Source organism: Camelus ferus, chromosome 35 (genome assembly GCF_009834535.1).
Source record: "Camelus ferus isolate YT-003-E chromosome 35, BCGSAC_Cfer_1.0, whole genome shotgun sequence".
Classification (NCBI taxonomy): Eukaryota; Metazoa; Chordata; class Mammalia; order Artiodactyla; family Camelidae; genus Camelus; species Camelus ferus.
Window position 1 is genome coordinate 17910395 of NC_045730.1, and position 15687 is coordinate 17926081.

Consider the following 15687-nt stretch of genomic DNA (forward strand, 5'->3'; position numbering starts at 1 on the left):
CTGACTCTGGAGCAGCTGCAGGGATTCAGTGAGATGACATCCAGGAAATACCAGAACTGTGGCCGTACGTCGCATTCTGCCCTGTTGTTGCTCTGATTAGTACCATTGGTTTAACTATTTTACTGCTAGAATGTCTCTTGCACAGTCTAGGAGACCAGTCAATTGACTGCTCATGCTCTTCCACGGATGAGCTAAAATAATAACAGCTAAATAACACAGAGAAAAAAATAACCAACGTCTGCAGCTGAGTGATGAGGGCTGGTGTTGGGGACTTAGGTGTGTGAACTCAGGCAAGTTCCTTAAACTTCCTACGATGTAGTTGGCTCACCTGTAAGATGAGGGAGAGAATACCTACCTCACTGTGGAGATTAAATGCCATTTACGCCAAATGTATGGTCGGTGCTATTACAGTTCAAACCTAACTGTGTTGTCATTTTAAATCAAGGGCGCACTGCATGACCTGGGATGTCCACCAGGTGGTGCTAAAAACAGCGCCCAGAGAGGAAGCGGTCGTCTTGGAGACCTGGCCTCTCACAGGGCTTCAGGAAGGAAGGCTTCTGATAAACACTCCAAGCCACGCTCCTTGCCTCGCTTGGGAACTTTCATCTGCTCTTGAAGTTCTCAAACACTTCTGCCCTACTCTGCCTTCAGAGTAAGATCCTCATCAGCCAACAAACAATTATTGAGTGCCTCTGGTATGCACGGGGCTGGCTCTACAGAGATGCACTGATTGCAGCCCCTGCCCGATCGTGAACTCCACTTCCAGCATGTTGATCCGGAACATAGATTCTGCCTGGGAGACATCACACCTGTCGGTAGTTGATCACGAGCGTGGAGCCCACGGCTCAGGACTGGGTTAGAAGAGCTGTGAGCCGAACAGAAGCTCTGGGATGGGGATGCCCGGCAAGAAGAGAGGGCCTCAGGGCCCCCAGGAAAGTTCAAGGGACCCATGCTCAAAACCAGGATAGGGTTGTGTCCAAAGAGCCAGAAGCAGGAAGAGACAAAGCAAGAAAGTCACCAAGATGACACAAAAATGCCCCTAGACTTGGAACAGGAAGACGCCCCTTGACAGTTGCCTGGAGACAGACGGGGAGACGTGCCAGGGGAGATGGCGAGACACAGGCATCTTCTCAAGGAGTTGGGGCAGGTAGGGGATAACCAGAGGGGCTCCAGGTGCCTGGGGAGGAGGGCTCTGGGCTTTTACTTTTGATAGTTAGTTTTTTTAACCTTGGGAGAAAGAGATCTGACAGTGCGTCCAGGTGGAGGGGACGCAGCCAGCAGGGAGGGACAGGTTGACTTTAAGCACACGTGGGAGAGATTGGCTTCCCGCTTCCCTTGTCTCAGACAAGCATGAGCCCTAGACGACTCCCTGCCCTGCCTATCCTCAAAACTGTCGCCCACGCAGCTGCATGGGGTAAAAGGGGCCACTGTATGTCAGGATCCTGCCAGTGCCAGCCAAAAACTTCCATTCCCCAATTTCAGCTTCTCAGCTATTGGAACCACAAAGGGAGGACATGTACAGGCTACGTGCCTTTAAGTAACTTTCTTTGAAAGGAAAACCAGCCTTACAATCTTACGTCACCAGACAGATGCATCTGATAAAATGCAAATCAGCCCGTTCAAAGCAGTCGGTCAGGAGTGTGCGGCTGACTTGCAAATGGCCGGTGCCTTCTTCCTCCGTCTTCTGATGGAGGCTGTTTCTAGTTCCATTTTTGAACACTGGGTCATGTGCTTCTGGTCCAGGCTTCTTCCAAACATAAAGTTAATGCTTGAACAATAAATCATTTATAATTGGACTGGCTAATTATAATAGAGAATTCGTTTGCATGTGAAGACATTCAGGCATAGAGAAAATGAAAGCCTCTATGTTTCCATCTCGCAAATTGCAGGAAACGTATTCAGGTGACTTCGTTAAGGCCCAGGCCATGTTTATTTTAGGTATTTTAGCACTCAACAGAAAGCCACAGTTTTCTAATTTGTGAATATCGTAAACCTGGTGGCCATGAAGCCCATGACAGGCTTGGTTGCACCCCAGCAATGGAAGGGAAGTGGTAACTTGATTGCCTCGATGCAGATATATCTTGAATATCTTTATACATGTTTCCAATAGCCCCCGTGCCCTGCATCTAGATTCTTTGATTGTCAGTCCCACAGGCACTTAAGAAATGTCTTTGAATTGAGTGACACAAACAAGCAGAGAGCAAAGTCCACTACCCTCCCTGATCTAATGAATAGTCAGGGAACAGATTCTTGCTGGTCATTCCAGACATGATAGCACGCAGGGGTCAGCCTGTGACAGAGGACCAGGCATCCGTCTGAGCATGACATTGAAGTTCCTTGATTAGTCATGACGCTTGCCTGGTTCAGAGATTGTTCAGAACCTCTGCTTTTCTTTGTGTGCCCTTCCCCGTACAGGACAGAGGAAGAGCTGAAATCAAATTGGTCATTTGGTTTCCACGGCTAGTCTGCAGGTTGAGAGATTTGCTGGTAGGAGAGCCTGTGGCGCTGGGCCAGAAGGAGCTGCTGCCGTCTGTCTGTCTCCTCCACCCCACTGCCCGCCCCTCCTGCATCTCTGCTCCCCCAAGGGCTGCTGTCTGCCTGTCTGACACCCGCGTGCTGGCAGCGATATGCCCCGATGTGTTCAAACGCTCAGCGATTTTAATTAACCGATCGCTGTTCCAGGAACCAACATCAAATACTCTTGTGATCTTTCATGATGAAGCAGGAACCACTGGGTAGAGGAGACAGGAAATGGCCCTGCCCCCAGCTCCTGCTGGTTACACTGAGCTGGGGCCAGAAACACCCCATAAACCCTCAGGCTGTCATTTATTAGAAATAATGTCATTGGGGAGTTGCCATGGTGCGGTGGCCTCCAGCTGAGCCCAGGCTCCCAGGGAGGAAGGGGGGAAATTGCCTGCCGGCTCCGGCTGATTGACCGTTAACCTTGGTCCCCACAGTACAGATAAAGCCCAACAAAAGGGAAGTTGATGACGATTTTATTAAAAAGGCGATTCCGATGAGGTTTCTTTTTAACTCGATGGAATGAATGTTGCTAAAGGGTTGGGGGCAGAGAAATGAAATCAGAAGCTGAATAAATGACTTAATTGCTTTGCCATAGCCACGCATTTTTTAAAAATGAGAGGCATGGCAGGGAAGATTGCATCACTGAGATTTTAAATCCTTGGTTACTGCGAGCAAACACAGCCACAACCCTGGACGGAAAGCTTGTCCAAGTTGAAATGAAGGTGATACTGGTTTTATTACAGACAGGTCGCGGGAGGGCTCGCGAGGCAGACAGCTTATGAATTCCTTTGGCCTGATGTCGTTTTGAAGAGACGTGTGGCCAGGCATTGTGAGCCACAGGACACAGATTCAGATCAAACCAAGCCTGTGGCTCTGCTTCTCAGCTGCTCTGGAGGGCCTGTTGCCTGACGACCCACCCTCTGGTGTGTGCAGAGGAGCAGCATCTTCCCAATTAGATTAAGTGAACGCTCTTCCTCCCGTACCATGACCTTCACCCTGGACGTACAGAAAGTGCAGAACTTGAAGTGATTTGTGGGGCCAAGTGGACTCTGGCCCCTCTGGAGAGTGAAACCCTGCTTGCCACCCCCGAGGTGCCCAAACTTAGGTAAGTCAGTGTCTGTGAGTTTCAGGTTCATGATCTCTAAAATCAACACCTACACTATTCGTTGTCTACTGCTGTCCAACAAATTACCCCAAACGTAGGTATTTAAAACCACAGACATGTGCAGTGTCACACATTTTCTGAGGGCTGGGCATCCGAGAGCAGCTGGGCTGTTTCAGCACCACCCACGAGGCAGGTGTCAGCTGGAGCTGCCATCCTTTGAAGACTCGACCGGGGCTGAAGGATCCACTCTGGCCGAGAGGCTCCCTCACGAGGCTGTGGGCCCAAGGCCTCCATTCCTCCCTCCGTGGGCCCCTCCTCAGACTCTTTGACATCTTCCCGATGTGGCAGCTCGCTTCCCCCAGAGTCAGTGATCCTGGGGACAGCGAGGCAGATGCCACCGTGTCTTTATGGTGTAGCCTTGGAGGTGACTTAGCATCGCTGCTGCTGTCTCACCGGGGCCATGATGGGGGCTGCTCACACACCCGCTGAAGGATGCGGGGAGGTGAGTGACCACCTGTGCGCAGGGATGGCAGCTGGTAGAGGCTCCTAATAGAAGTGAGAGAGAACTGATGGAGATATAGATACAAAAAGGGTCAGAGAAAAGCAGCGCTCATGCATTCAACAAAGACTTATAGCTTCTCCCACATGCCAGACACTGCTCTAGTTATTGGTTTATACTAGGACATAGAACCAAGGTCGCTGCTCATCCAGCTGATACTCCTGGGAGGGAGACCATTAAAACAGACTGAGTAAGTCAGTAGATTACACAGCCTCTTAGAAACAAGGAGGGAAGCACAGATTGTGGCATTAAGAATGCAGGTGTAGATGATGCAGATAGAAATATAAAATACGGGGTCAGGCCTAGCCTTGGGAGAAGATGGAGAAAGAGGGGGTGGTGGACACTAGCTGAGCGAATGCTTGGAGGAAGCAACCCAGGCTCGGGAAGCGGCAGGCTGTGGGCCCGAAGGCGAGCTCACACTGCCCAGGTGGGAAGGAGCCCTGAGGCTTGGGGTGGGTGGACTAGGAGGCCCCTGAGGCTTGGATATGACTTGGGCGAGAAAGTCAGAGAGAGAGAGAGACCCCAGGTGGGGGGACAAGGTCACATGGGACCTTGGTTGGTGGCAGTATCACAAGCTCCAGGGAGGGAAACTGACCAGGTCCCGCTGCGGAGATACGACACCCCGGCTTCCCCAGCCCACCCACCCAGTGATGGGCAGAGAAGGGCTCTGACGCACACGCTCACCGGGGAGACACGGGCTCCCCTGCAGGGATTCCAGAGACGTGCCCAGCCTCCTGAGACCACACCCAGCCTCCCCACCAACCTGTCTTCCGTCTCTGTCACCAGGAGGCCGACTCGCAGGGCAGCCTGGTGGCTCTCCCAGCCTCCTGCACGCCTTCCTGATTTTTTCTCATGGGCAGATCCTCTGCTGAAATCCTTCCTTGATTCTTTTCTGTTTTAATTGAAGTAGAGTTGATTTATAATGTTGTGTTAGTCTCTGGTGTACAGCATAGTGATTCAGGTATAAATTTTTTTTTCAGATTTTTTTCCTTATAGGTTATTACAGGATGTTGGATACAGTTCCCTGTGCTCTACAGTAGGACCTTATTGTTTATCTATTTTATACATAGTAGTGTGTATCTGCTCTCCCTTCCCCTTTGGTAACCATAAGTTTGTTTTATAGGTCTGTGAGACTACTTCTGTTTTGTAAATAAGTTCATTTGTGTCCTTTTTTTGGATTCCACAGATAAATGCTCTCACATGGTATTTGTCTTTCTCTGTCGGACTCACTTCACTCAGTATGACCATCTCTGGACCTAAAATCCTTCCTCATTTGATTCCACCTTGGTGTCTGCATCTCAGGGCACAGATTAACACCCCCAGGCCCAGAAGGTAAGGAGATCGGCTTTTGCATCAAATGTAGAGGCGCCTGTTGCTGCTCTGGGCTTGAGGCTGAGGAACTGTCTGAAACTGCCAGCTTTATCAAAGTGAGAGAAGGCAGAGCAGAGCGTAGAAAGACCATTTAGACTTTCAACCTCAGAATTGAAATATTTGTGACGACACAGACACATATGAGCATTCCACAGAAAGTAAAGCAGGAAAGAAGAATCCATTCCTTCTGCTCACCCCACCACCCCTTCCTTCTCCCAGCTCTCCGCATGTCATTACCCCAATTAGCCTCTAGATGGCAGTCAAGGAAAGGAAAGACAAAATCCCCCCTTTGACAGGGAGCCCAGAAGAAACACAAAAGTGCCAGATTCAAGCTACAAGAACAAATCATTAAAAAAAAAAAAAAAAGGCATCATAAGAGCAAATAAGCAAAATATGAATTAAAAAAGAAGATAGGGAATTCTTGCATATAAATACATAACCAATCCTTTAAGAGAAATCCCTTTCAAATTTTACTTAAAATTCTGAAACCATATCAAATTCATAGCTTGCTCAGGATACGTTTTTGGTAGAACACAATGGCTACAACACCATTTTTATGCAGTAAGTGCTCCTGTCCTAGGGAACTTCTTAAGTCCCTCTAGATTCTAAAACTCCCGACTCCTGGAGAGTGGTGCAAATTCAGCTTTTGCAACCTGAATCATATTTACTGATGGATTTCGACCTAGTGTTCATTTTGATGGTTCTGCTCTGCCGAGCAGTTCCTAACCCTTTGGAACTAATATCTGAAATCAGTCGGGGATATTTCCTGGAGCTGTCCATTAGTGGGAGACCCCTGCATGGGTGGGTGTCCCCTCCCCTGGGCTACAGCTCCTCCCAGCACTGTTGACACCTTAAGGGCCTGGGGCCTGACACAGAGTAGGTGTTCAGCAGGTGGTAGGTGACCTGTGCATCATGGATCCTTAAATGAGGCCGCAGATCTTGTGGGATGGGCGGGGGATGCTGGCCCACTGAGGGCTTCTCCCCCAGTGCGGGCCTGTAGTCTGGTAACAGAGAGCTGGACCCCCTGTGTCCACTTCCCCAGAGAGACCTGAGGGCACAGCTTCACGACAAGGCAGTGGGGCCCAAAGTCTCTTGGAACCGATTTCCCAAAAGAAGAAGCAGACCTCACATCCAAGGTTGGCCAAAATTGAGGCCAGCCAGCTCCCCAACCTCAGTGAAGGAATCTGGTCAAACCGGGGCCAAGTATCCAAATGACAAACTTCCGATTTCATGGATGAATGTTCTCCTGGTGGTTTGACCACTTAAATCCTTATTAAGATGCAGTTCAGAGAAAAAAAATTGTACTCGACCATCCAAAGTATTTACTATGGAAAACTCTTTTTTAAAAAAACTCAGGATTTCACAAAAAGGGAAATTCATAGAGTTGGGGTGGACCCCAAGAAGTCACTTGGTCAATTCCATCCCTCCAGGCAGAGCAGCTTTTAAGCCACATCAAGAGCAAAAAACAAGCAAGAAGACTCCTTCCTTCTCATCGAGCTTCCAGAGGTCTGACCGGGTCCTCTGCCTCTTCCTCTGCACCAGCAGCGTGTTGCAGTTCACGTCTGGTTGTGGATTGAGACAGCCGCACTCAGGACCCTCTGCTTGCTGGCTGTGTGATTTTGAGCAAACTGCCTACCCTCTCAGAACCTCACTTTCTCCATCTGTAAAATGACCATTAGAATATGCCCCGATTAGAGGTGTTCTGAGGCTTGAATTAAGAAAACTAGTGAATATAACCAAAAAAAGAAACAGACTCACAGATGCAGCAAACAAACTAGTGGTTTCCGGTGGTGAGAGGGAAGCGGGGAGGGGCGAGGTAGGGGAAGGGGATTAAAAGGTACAAACTATTAGGTATAAAATAAGCTACAAGGAACTCTTCGTGTGAGTTACTGCGCTTCAGCTACCTTGGCCATGTTGTCTCCTGCCTCAGGGCCTTTGCATCAGTTCTGTCCTTGACAGGCATGTTTCGCTTTCTTGGAGAAGCCATCCCCAACCACTGTATCTGCCTAGTCCTCTTTCCAGTGCCTCGGTCACTCTCTGTCCCTTTACCCCGGGTGCAGTTCTTCACGGCAGGCACCACAATTTCAAATCATCCTATGTGAGTATTTCACAGGGCAGGCACCTTGTTCATTGCTGCGTCCCTAGCAAATGATAGTACATGGGACACGTGTACAGGGGATACTCATGTATTTACTGGATGAACAGTAAACTTTTACATAAAAATCTCATTTAAACAAAAGACTTTACTTCAAAAAAAATTTTTTTTTAACTATGGGACATGGGGATGAAAGTCAAGGGGTCCTTAAGCTTTGTCTGTAAGATTTAAATTTTTTCCCATTTGGCAAACCCATCCTCTCACATTACGGGGTCATAAAAGCAAGTGTGAGCCACAGATGCTGCTGGAAGCAAGCATCTCTGACCTCCCTGTACGTCTTCCGGCTCCAACCCCACCTGTGTAACTGCTCATGGACCCTTTGTTTTGTTAATGCTCTGGATAGTCCTACCTTCTAGATTCTTGCCTCTGGCTTCTGTGCCTCCTCTAGCCCAGATAAGACTCCCCTTCCAGGCAGAGATGGTGTTTACAGCCCCCTAGGAGGATAGGGGTATGCTGAAATTCACTAGAGTTTCAGAAACTAGAGAGAGTTCCCCGGTCCACCCAGAAGCTTCCATGAGACCACCAGGAGAATAAATCCAGAACCTTCCAAGCTTTCTTTCCACTCATCTTTAGAAGGATTCCCAGCGCCACAGGAAGAGGAACATGGAGGGGAAATGAAAGGAATTATTTAGTTTTGAGTTTTTTCCCAAAGACCTATTAGGGTGAGCAGGTGTCCATGCTAAGAGGTCGCAGTCGTGCGAGCAGATAATAAACAGCCTGGTAGCAAGGACCCCATGTCAAAAGAAAAAGAATCTACTTGCTCAAAAGCATTAGCAAGTGATGAAGACTTGCCTGGCATTTTCGGTAGAATCCCAGAAGATGCCGATGCCTCGATCAGCTCACGTTAAACCAAAATTCCTTCCCAGATCCTTCAGCTTCAAGGGTTTTTCTTATTTCCCCATCCCTGCTACCTTGTCCACTCTCTTGATCCTGTTTTCCTCCCCCTAGTCTGGCATCTTGCCCCTCCCCAAAATGGACCTCAAAATCCTCCCCCCTCTCTTACACAGAAAGATTCAGCTTGACCCCTACTCTGGTCCTCAAACTGCAGACCCCATTCATTACAACCCGCAACACAAAATGGCCCCACAGCTCCCGCAGCACTTGCCTTTTACAGGCATCCAGCTGATGGGATTTTTTTATTTGAGTTTATCGCTTACCGCCTCCACCTATGGAAACATCAGTATATGCCTTACAGGCACAGACCATGCTCATCCCACAACAAACCTGCCAGTGCTGCTCCCTTCACCCTGGAGGTGAGGAAAGAAAACCAAAAAGCGACTGTTAACCCGGCTTATCTCAGACTGGAGAAATTGTGAGAGATTTGCATTGCCTTCTTTTACTTGTCTGTATCGTTTAAACGTTCTATAATATGAAAGGAACATCTGTTGAAAACATTTTACCTCTTTTAAAAGATTGCATTAAGTATGCAAAATTAATATATGTAATAATGTCAAGAAAGCCAACTTTTTAACGTAAAAATTATATTTTAAAGAGAAAGGGGTACACTATTTTTCCTTTGTCTCAAAGCAAAGAAGCCTAAAAGCTTCTCTATTCATTTTGTTTTTCCCTATCTGTTAACCACTCGTAGGCTCCTTTGTTTGACTTTTCTCACATCATTTTTGGGAAAATGTTATTTAAAGAGGATTCTTGTAAATGCAGTAGAAATGGCCAAGGAGCGGTCTGTGATCAGCAGGTCGGTAGTATAATCAGGAAGGTTTTGATCATTCAGGAAGGAACTTCTTGACCTTTGTTCAATTAAAACAGCTTCTCTTGTGGGGAGGGCTCTTTCCTGATGAGCATTTACATGAAGAACTGCCTGCTTAAAAAATGCAGCAACCTGTGAAACGAAATCATTAAGCGAATCACGTAATGCACCATGTCAGTGACCACAGTGAGAGGCAGGAGAGAAGCCTGCTTTGGCCAGGCGCCCCCACACCTGTGTCTGGTGACTGTGTGTCTCAGCTCATGTGCCCTGACTTCAACACCCGGCTCACAGCCCGCACGCATCTCGTGACTGACTCCTACTTGTAATGTACAGCCTAATCCAGGATCTCCTTCGTCAGGTCTTTCCTGATTCACAGCCACCCCCAGACATGCACCCAGGGACGTCTGAATTCCTGTAATGCCTTCTGCAGGTCTATTATTACATTTTTAGCATATTAAAGTAATATTGTTTTTCCATCATCATGTTTCCTCTCTTGAAGGCAGAGTTTTGTATTCATCTTTATGTCTCCATGGCTGAGCCAAGTATACAGAAAGCATTTAATGAAGGTTTAGTTGACTAAATGCATGAACGTCAAAGAAGAGCTACAATGATGTTAAAGTTTTGGCTGAAAGATACGACTTTTCAGAGAGAAAGGAAGAATCTTTATGAGGGATGCATTCTAATGATGAGATTTAAGAGTAATGGATAAACAAGTGTCTCATAGCTCACAACTTTCCCTATCATGTGATTCTGATCTTTTTGTGTGTGTGAAGGGCCAGTTCCTGTTGTACAGAAGACAGGGTTCTGTATAGAGATTTATATAAAGAATATTGATCATTTCAAACAGTTATAATATAAAGATTATGTATTTAATTCTTGGGAGAAAAATCAAGGAAAACATTAAGAAATGTAAAAAAGGTTCTTCTTTCCTAATTAAGGGCTATCTTCAAGAAATTGAAAAAAGGAAGTCACAAAGCTACATGTGGAGGAACCAAAGAATGTCCACAAAGCAAAGGAAATTTCAACATTATGGTATTACCCCAAGTAGAGAGAGGAATTTCTGCAGAGTTAAAGTATCTAAAAAGCAGATGTTTCTTATAGAGAAACTAAAAAAGAAGAGAAGGGACAAAATAGAAGGATAAGAAGTATCAGAAACCAAACCAAAGTGACTAAAGGAAATTACTTTCATTCAATTTTATAGAAAAAAGAATCCATATGTTCAAAGAGAATATTAGTAGCTTCTCTGTTAAGTCTTTGAGTAAATGGAGAGGGGGGTTGTTCTCATTTTACTGCTGATTTCTTCTATACTGGCATCAACTATGATCTTCTCAACAGTGGGATACCTCATTAGTTGTATCAGTTATCTATGGCCGTGTAACAAAATGCCCCAGAACTTAGTGGGTTACTGTTCATGATTCTCTGGTTGGCAACCAGGGCTGGGCTCAGCCAGGCAGGTCTTCTGCTCGTCTCACCTGGGGTCACACAAGGTCCCCAATCACCTGATGGATTACTTGGGATGATTGATCCAAGATGGCTTCATATGTCCTGAAGTTGGTGCTGACTGCCCTTCTCCATATGTTCTTTCCTTCTTAAGGAGATCAGCTCAGCCTTCTTTACATGGAGGTCTCAGGAGGCAAGAGAGACCAAACTCCAATGCACACATGCTTTTTGAGCCAATATGTCTCATGTGTGCTAATGTCCCATGAGCCAAAGCAAGTCATATAGCCGTGCCTCTGTTTCATGGGGGCAGCAAACATACTCCATTTCTCAAAGGAAGGAGCAGAAGAGCCACATGGCACAGAGTATACATGGAGGAGGAGGAGGAATTTGTGATTGTTAAACAACCCATCTCAAACACCCTCTAGTTTATTTCCGAGGGTTCTGCAGGTGCTCAAGATGCCAGTAGAATTTATACCTTGCACTTCCAAAAGTTGGTTCAATCTACTGGAGGTGGACAAAAGAAAGCAAAATGAGCCAAGGTCTCAGACCCGTGGTCCCTCCCAAGCTCCAACCATTAAACGCCTGTGGACCCTTCAAGCAGGTTCCTGGTCCCTTTCAGAGGATCAGGTGCATCTGCCTGGCTCAGAAGTCTGACCACACTGAGCCTTACTGCTCCGCCGCCACAGGTCTGGCTGGAAGAAGACCATTCCAGGTGGGTGGCCTCACTTCCACGGCAGGAAGAGGCAGTAAGGATTCCTTTCATTAGAAGAACTAGAGAGGAGATGGGTGAGTTTTCCAAACATCCATGCTGGCAAAAGCAGGCTTGCTCCAGCCAAAGTCATTAAATTCTGGTAAATTGAATGCTTCAATCTAGGAGCTGGGACATCCCGCTTCCTGCCCAAGCAGAGCTGACAACAAACTCAGAAAAGAGCACACGCTCACGAAGCTTTGTAAAACCCCCCAAACCAGGGCTTAAGGATGTATTTTTCCCAAAGAGTCCATGAGAGAAACCCAAAGTAGACAGAAGATGCAATGCCCAGTAGGGGCAGCGAAGAGTTTCATTCTGAGTTCCAGCTGGAGGAGAGAAAAGGCAGCCACATCATTGGTGAAACTCCTGGGATTTTCTGATCTTGGGGAACACGTTGCACCTGAAACTGTCCATGTGTTCTCGTTAGCTGGCTATTGCAAAATGCTCAGAACTTAAAATGGGAAGTTCCTGTAGCTCTTTGGGTCAGAAATGGGACTGCACTGGGAATGAGTAATAACTCTCAAAGTTCTGACCTCTGGGACACTAAAGAGTCTAAGGATTGTGAAAAGGCAGCACTGGGGAAAGAGTCAGCATTTTGACCACAATGTGGGGCAAAGGCCATGGACACGCTGAGTGAACATTGATGTCAGCTTCCCAGAGAGCAGGTGGTGACTCACCAGCACCTCTGATGAGCACAGGCCCTTCTAAAACCAACACAGTTCTGTCTTACTCATCAGGCTAAGCCTGGAAGTCAATATCATGGTGTCCAATGTGATACTGAAGATGGAGAAACACAGAGCAATGGAGAGTTGTCGGAGCATCACTTTCTGTCCCAGGCTATTTGCTCAGCTGGCAACAGGTGCCTTCAAGGATGGCTTTCATGGCTGGTTAAGTAACAAGCAAACAAGAACACCTAAATGGATGTGGTGCAACGCAAGGCTGACGTGTAGGGTGAACTCATCCCACAAACACACGAAAAGGTGGGAATGGAAAGGAAAAGTACGTCCGGTTTGTGGTTTGGGTCCAAACTAGTCCTGTGATGTTCAGAACCAGATCCTCTTTGCATCCAAAGGGAAATGAGCAGGGCTTGGAACATCATGCCAGCGACTGCTGAAAGCTGTGCCGATGTCCTGTCTGGAGAAGAGAAGGCTTAGGCGGGACAGAAGACTTAAGTTAACGTTTGAAGATCAGGGATCAATGTGAAATGATGACGGGAGGTTGTAGCTTCCTAAATTTTCTAACAATTTTTAGAACTCTCAGAAATGGGAGGGGCTGCCTGGAGAATAAAGCATTTTTGTTGGCAGTGGGGAGGGGTGTTTTAGCAGAAGCTCGTGACGATTGCAAAGGCCCCATTCAATCCCAGCTGAAGCCAGAACTGGGATTCGGCCTGTGCCTTCCTGGACGTCAGGCATCACACCAAGGCTGTGGAGTATATAAATGGAATCCTCACAGCCCGGGTTTCGCGATGATTGCATGTTATAGAGGAAGAAACGGAGGGTCAGAGAGGCTAAAACACCTGCCTAAACTTGTCCAACTGTGATGTGCCTGCATTCAAACATGGTGTGCTCTCCATAGTGCTAAATGAGGCTTTAATCTCCAAGCACTTAAGAAAGGAAGGATATTTTTTTAAAAATCTTATCAAAAGTCTGCATTCCTAGGGCCATACATAAAATTCTCCCAAGCATAAAATCTAATGATTCCCCAAGCATGGCAGTGGGCCTCTCTGCTGAAAACCTATTGGTTTCATAATTAATGAAAGGAAATAGAATCAGGAAGCTCTTTCTGAAACTTCTACTAGGAACCCCAGAAATTAAACGTGGGTTATTCATACCATAAAATCAGCACAGCACATTTTCCTAAACCAGTCGTTCATATGTCAATGTTGCCAGACTTGTTTTATGTTGTCACTGCACTGTCTCTACGTCAGTCATTCTCAAAGTATGGCCTTGTGACCATTGGGTGTCCTCAAGATCCTCTTAGAGAGTCCTCAAGTCAAAGCTATTTTCATACAAATATGAGTACATGGTTTGCCTTTTTCCTCCATATCCTCTCATTCTTATCTCTCAGTGATTTTGTTTCCAGAGGGTACACGACTTACAACACCACAGAAGACTTGTGACACCACATGAAGAAGCGGATACAAGACTCCAGATGTCTTCTCTGAAGCCAGACTTTAAAGCGATTTTCAAAAATCATAAGATAGTGCCACTTCTTACAGAAATTTTTTTGTTTTTCAGAAAATAGTTATTCTCATAAAAATACACCAACTTTGTAATTGTTTTATTATTATTATTCTAAGTACATTAATAAATAGGCTGAGAAATGTTTCAAACCAGTTTATTCTGGAAACTCTTCCCAAACAGTCTTGAAAATGCAGACAGACCTCCCCAGTACCGGGTGTCTGGAAGTGAAGAATGCTGTCTTCGTATTCAAGACAGCTGTGCTATGAACTTCAGATGACCTTTTAGAGAGAATTCAGCCGGTATTCGGACAGTCCTTCAAGGCTGAAGGAGAAACTTCCCACCAAAGTCTAGGCTTGTCCATCTTTATTCTCTCCTGTAAATTGGCAGCGCACTGTCGTGGGAAAAAAACTGCCATGGGGAGTTGGTAACAGCTGCGTTTACAACCAAATTAGTCATTAACTAGCTGGGCGACCATGGGCAAGTGACTTAACCTCTCTGAGTTTCAGTCATTCACATGAACAATGGGGATAAGTCCACCTCCATTGGACTGCTGTGCACAAGGAAAGAGCCCGGCACAGAGCCTGACACACAGTGCGTGTCAGCAAGATGTCACTGGGTTTACGGGCAGAAATCACAACTCACCTGTTTCCCACCATGTCAGTCACACGGAGTCGTCAGTACTAGTTTGCTGATGACAATTTGTGCCCCAAATTGGATGCCCACTGAGAGCATGATGCAGAGCTGGTTGCTCAGAGCCTGGACTCTGGAGTCTTGCTGCCTGGGTTCAAATCCCGAGGCCACCATTTCTAGCTGATGGTCCTGGACACATTCATAACTTCTCTCTGCTTCAGTCTCCCAGCTGTAAAATAGAGCAGAAAACCAGCCTCACACTGGAAAATGTGAGTGCGCCTGCTACCTGGCACTGAATAATTACACAGACAGCACTATTAACTTGTACTCTGAGAAGGGCGAGTCTGGGAGTCAAGCAGGATCATTCTCCAAGCCTGGAATTTGAAACTCAGCAGGCAACCCCAGCTGTCCTTACTGCTGGAGGGACCATGTCTGCATTACCCGAGTCTTTATGCCTCAAGTCCTGCATCCTGCAGTCAAATTACAGCCCTTGCTTCTGAGGTATGTTTTGAGGCTCAAAGCACATAGATCTGTGGTCAGAGGCCCCCCCATCACCCTCCAGTTTAAAACGTGCACCTCAGTGAAAGCGCCATTTACCACCTGACGGTTACTTCCAACAAGTAATAATGCAAAGATCACGTAAATCTGCAAATCTCACAGTACGACTAATCCCATTTGTTGGAACAGCTCATCTGTCCCAGGTTCTCACGTTATTTCCAATCTCGCCAGCAGGGCTCGAAGATTATTACCATCTTCATTTCAAAGAAAAGGCAATTGAGGGGCAGGAAGACGAATCACCTGTCAGAGGTCGCCCAGCTGGAACAGCGGACCTGGGGCTGCCCGCTCTGCAGCCCCGCCCCCTGTCGGGCCACCCGACCTTCCCATGAGCCTCTGCTCTGCCACCTGTGCGGAACACCTTCCAGAACACCTGCTGGAAGCCCCAGCATGGGGACGCATGGGCGTACACTGGCCTGGTCTGGAGGAGCCCAGCCTGATGAGTCGTCACTTGCTTTTTCTAACTCCTAAGTCCCCAGTGACGCAGGGGATAGAGTTTCTCATATTCTTGGTCCGCACGCAGTAGGGTTTTGTTTGCCTCCTAAGCTGGTGTCCTGCAAGATGTGTGACCCGCTGCCAGGATGCATTGCACAAGGGCTCACGGTGTGGGACAAGGAATAGGCTTCACCGGAGGGAAAAGGACAGGTAAATAGGCCAAGGGTCAGTAAGAGCAGAGAAGGCATGAGACTTTGGAGAAACAGGTACAAGGAAAT

At 47.1% G+C, this 15687-nt stretch overlaps 1 long non-coding RNA gene across 2 annotated transcripts; it reads left to right on the top strand.

Moving 5' to 3' along the window:
• The first annotated feature begins 508 nt into the window (after positions 1-508).
• Positions 509-13812, top strand: LOC116661487. Of its 2 annotated transcripts, XR_004317362.1 has the most exons (4): positions 509-1147; positions 3267-3628; positions 5374-5519; positions 13689-13812. It is a non-coding gene; the product is annotated as an uncharacterized LOC116661487 (long non-coding RNA). The 2 variants fall into 2 exon arrangements; XR_004317361.1 differs by having other exon boundaries at positions 509-3628.
• Positions 13813-15687: the final 1875 nt, after the last annotated feature.